Source organism: Myotis brandtii, unplaced genomic scaffold (genome assembly GCF_000412655.1).
Source record: "Myotis brandtii unplaced genomic scaffold, ASM41265v1 scaffold164, whole genome shotgun sequence".
NCBI classification, from domain to species: Eukaryota; Metazoa; Chordata; class Mammalia; order Chiroptera; family Vespertilionidae; genus Myotis; species Myotis brandtii.
Genome location: NW_005356003.1, coordinates 775,907 through 780,418, shown reverse-complemented (window position 1 = coordinate 780,418; position 4,512 = coordinate 775,907). Strand labels below are relative to the sequence as shown.

Sequence of the window (4,512 nt, the reverse complement as noted above, 5' to 3'; positions counted from 1 at the left end):
GGAGAGCGGCTCCATTGGGTCGTCCCAGGAGCCTCCGGGGACCCCCGACGCCTGGAGCGGACGGGCAGGAGGTTTGTTCGCCGGCTCCGTCTGCAGGAGCTCGGGGCTCCCGAGGCGACCGCGGAATGTAGGGGCCCCGCTCTCTTTCCTCGGGGTCCCGCCTGCCGGGAGGCCGCTGCGGAAACGCCCCCAACCCCTTGTTCTCGTAGGGGACGTAGTTGGGGCGGGAGCAGCAGGGACAAAGCCAGCCGGCGGCGCTGGCCGGAACTGGCTCCTAGGGACTGGCCGACCTCGGCGTCCGCTGATCAGACTTGCAGGCCCCCTGGATTCCGCCCAGGAGGGGAAGGCGGGAGACCAAGTTGCTCCAGTCCAGAAGGATTGCTTCGTCCTTGGCCGGAGTGCTCGCTCCGTGTCCTGTGGATGGGCTGGAGGCCTGAAGCCTCCTCAAAGAGGGGGCTGGGCTGGCCTGGGGAGGCCAGAGAGTTGAGAGCGCTGGTGTTTGCTCAGGGGTCCCCTGGGGCCCTGCCTCTGCAGCACACAGATGTGGTTTGGGTCTTGGCCCTATCACTGTCCAGCTGGGTGGTGCCCAAGGGGCCTCTCCCTCTCAGACCCTCAGTGTCTTAGGTCAGCAGTTTCAACCAGTGCGCCGCAAGAATGTTTAAAACATGCAATACTGGAGTATTTAGTCAGGGGCACTGACCTCTTTTCCCTTAGATTGTCAAATAAAAAAATAACAGTAGCCGTCCACTGTGAATTAGTCAAAATTATACCTTTTGTTTTTTGGTCAGATTGACAAAAAAAACTTACTTTTGGGTGTGCTGCAGAATTTTAGTCATTGGTTTGTGTGCCATGAGATGAGCAGGGTTGAAAGTTGCTGTCTTAGGTGTAAAACCATCCTGGTGCTTCTGTCGCAGGGTTGTGGTGATGACGCAGAAAAACCCAGGACAAGAAGGGCAGGGAGCCTCTCCCCGGGGTGACAGGGCTTTCGTTGTCTGATAAGACAGGGGCCCCGTCTGGAATTTTCCGGGAGGGTGGGTGGACGGACGGGACTCACCTCTTGAGAAGCTGGAGGCAGAGCAGTTACAGCCCCTGAGGAATGATGGTTTTGAAGCCCATGGGGCTCTCTGAGGATGCACTGCCCACCCTGGGTGTAGGGAGCAGGCCTGGGATGCTGTTTAAGGTTAAGACCTGCTGAAGAGCAGCTTGAAGAACCTCCCTCGCAGGTGTTGGGGGAGGGACCGAGGGAGGGGTATTGGGCTTTGCCTCTCAGGGCTCCCATGGGTCTTCAGATCTGCATGGAGACCCCAAGCTCCTCTTGATGTGAAAGGGGCAGGTCATTTGCTAATGCCAGGGTGAGTGCCAGGGTGAACCAGCCTTCCTGGCCCCTTCCAACTCCAGCCAGCCCAGCGCCCCTCTGGCTGGGTTTTCTAGGTCTTGGGTTAATGCCTCTGGGCAAATTGTTGCCCAGTGCCAGGCCCCAGGCCAGCCCTGCCCCCTCCCACATCAGAGGGAGGCTAGGCTGAGGCTGCCCAGTGAGTAAGGCAAGTGGAGTGGCTGAATTCAGATCTCTACTCCGCTGTCTACTGCTGGGTAGTTTGGAACATGACTTTAACCTCTCCAGTTTCTTCCTCTGGATGGTAGAGGAATAAGTGTGATCACCTCAACAGATTGGAGTGAGGATTGAACAAGTTGAGCTTCTAAGGCACCTAGCGAGTGCACCCCGCAGCAGCTGGGAGGGTGGCACCCACAAGTTGACTTGAGCGGGGGAGGCTTTGGAGCTGGGGGCTGGGCAGTGAGACCAGTGACCTGTGTGGGTGAGGGGCACCTCCTGCTCACCGGGCCCTGAGCACAGCGCCTGTGGCAGGGAGTGGGACCTGTGGCCCCAGAGCTGTGTGTTTTTTCAGTCCAGAGGTCGGGTCAGGAAGCCAGGCCCTGTGGGCTGTTTCCCCATCCTGCTTCGTTCCTCGGAGAATTGTCCATCCCTGGGAACATCCTCAAGGGGAGAGGCGAAAGCCTGGACTTGGCCAGAACTCTGCCCACAAGGGGCCGTCCTGCCGAGCAGACCCCTCCCCTCCTGGGGACCACCGGACATTGTTGGTGCCCAGGAACTCGGGGCCGTGGGGAGGGGAAGGCCCAGGTCCTGTTGACACCAGAGGAGGGGCCTCTCAGAAGCAGCTCCCTAAAGGCTACAGGCAGCTGTCGCTCACGTGCCTCCAAGTGAGGAGTGTTTTGTCTGCACCCAGGAATCGTCTTCTAAACAGCTGCTCTGTGCCAGGCCTAGGTTGGCCTGGGTCCACCAGAGGAACCAGCCACACCAGTTCTCCCACCCACTCCCTGCATTGGCCCCAGCGGAGAGGGGGTAGGGGTGGAGCCTCAGCCTGGGAGCTCATCAGCAAGTGTCTGCCTCGGAGCACAGGCAGCTGCCAGGCCAAGGGCTTCTGCTTTGAGAACATGACTGACTGTGGCTGAAGCAGGAATCCCTAGAGGCTTGGGTGTTTGCTTGGACTTCAGCCACAGGCTAGAGGTCTCCGGAAAGGAGCCCCTGCAAGGCTCCTGTGCACCTTGTCCTGTCTGCTCCCTTCCCCCTGCAGCCCCTGCTCCCTGAGCAACGTAGGGACACCCAGGACGAGGAGGCGCATCGACCGTTGAATCCTGCTTTGCCACAGTGCAGAGTGGGAATGCTGCACAGAGCACATTCCGTGTGTCCCTCTTGGTGATAATTCTGTAGGTTGGCACAGTGTTTTAAATATCTTTATTGGTACAATTTTTATTTCCCCTTTCAGAGACAAGGAAACTGAGGCCCCAAAGTGAGGTGACTTTCCTGAAGTCACAGCCATGAGGAGGAGGGTTTGGTCGGATCTCTCTGACTTCAAAACCCATGCCTTTCCCCCACCCACCTCCCCAACTGTACAGATAAGGAAACTAAGGCAGATGAGCCTGGGGACCCCAGAGCCCACTCTGCACAGTGTCCCACTCAGCCCCTCTGGAGCAGCCAGGGGCTTGGAGTGGTTATGGCTGCATCCTCAGAGGGAGCAGCCTGGGTAACAGCCCAGATCCCGACATCACACGTCCTGCCTGTCGTAATTAGCAATGTTCCCTGGCTAGAGGCAGCAAATGTCATTATGTGGGCTGGCAGGCCGCTGAAATCCTATTAGAGAGGCCTTGATTCAAAGGCTGGCAGGTGCTCAGAGCTGGGAGCATGAGTGGCAGGCGGGCTACCCAATACCTCCCACTCCAATAATGTTCCCAAGTCCCGCCCCCAGCCTCAGGCAAGGGGAGGGGGTCGGCACACAGCCATGTGTCTGATGGGGCTTATGAGAGCCTGGAGGAGGCACAGGCTTCATGCACCTGGTGGGCTGCAGGTGATGGTGAAACAGGACCGCACGGTAGTTCCAGCCGTTGCCAGCTCTGCCTGACCCCAAGCAGGTGACCCTGGGCAATGACTTCTCTCTGAGCCTCTGCAGTTTGACCACCTGCAGCATTGGGCTAAGAGGACCCATCCTGGGTGTCTTGGGAGACTCCCAGGGCTGGGCACCTGGAAAGTGCTCGGTAACCGTTTGCTGCTTGTGTGATCATCATCTTCACACTTGCATCTCCTTCCTCTAGACCTCCTGCCCCCCGAGGTCTGCAGCCTCCTAAACCCAGCCGCCATCTATGCCAACAATGAGATCAGCCTGCACGATGTCGAGGTGTATGGCTTCGACTATGACTACACGCTGGCCCAGTACGCAGACTCGCTGCATCCAGAGATCTTTAATGCCGCCCGGGACATCCTGATTGAGCACTACAAGGTGAGGCTAGCCAGGCAGGGTTCCCAGGCCCTGGAGAGCAGGTGGCTGAATTGATCCCCTGAGGCCGCTGCTCAGCCAGCAGTGTGGCCCTGCCACTGGCTCAGGCCTGGTCCACTTTACCCCCACAGTACCCAGAGGGCATTCGGAAGTATGACTACAATCCCAGCTTTGCTATCCGTGGCCTCCACTATGACATTCAGAAGGTGAGTGGCTAGACCAGGGGTGGGCAAACTTTTTGACTCGAGGGCCACAATGGGTTCTTAAAATGGACCGGAGGGCCGGAACAAAAGCATGGATGGAGTGTTTGTGTGAACTAATATAAATTCAAAGTAAACATCTACACTAATAAAAGAGAAACATGGTAATTAGCGTACGACCGCTACCCTTCCCATTGGCTAATCAGCATATCCTTATGCAAATTAACTGTCAGCCAAGATGGCGGCCGGCAGCCAGGCAGCTGGAAGCGAACATGAGGCTTCCTTGCTCCAGTGACTGCAGACTCCAACGTACCCTGCCTCCCTTGCCGGCCTCTGAGTTGCAACTCTAAGCAACTATGTACTATGTTGCGAATGTAGAAGCTAAACAAAACTCCAGAAACCGGCTTTCAGCCTGCCGGGATCTCAGAGCTGAAGTTATACATTGTTTCGATTATAGAACGGCAAACAAACCAGATACAAAGCCTCAGAGCTAGAGCCAGAGCTAAAGCTGGCCCAGAATAAAA

General features: G+C 57.2%; 1 protein-coding gene across 1 annotated transcript in view; it reads left to right on the top strand.

Moving 5' to 3' along the window:
• Positions 1-3,606: 3,606 nt before the first annotated feature.
• NT5DC2 (5'-nucleotidase domain containing 2) overlaps positions 3,607-4,512 on the top strand; it is a 6,236-nt gene continuing 5,330 nt past the window's right edge. The window contains exons 1-2 of the mRNA XM_014536524.1: positions 3,607-3,791; positions 3,920-3,994. The gene's annotated coding sequence lies outside the window, so the exon portion shown is untranslated. The remainder of the gene's footprint in view (positions 3,792-3,919; positions 3,995-4,512) is intronic.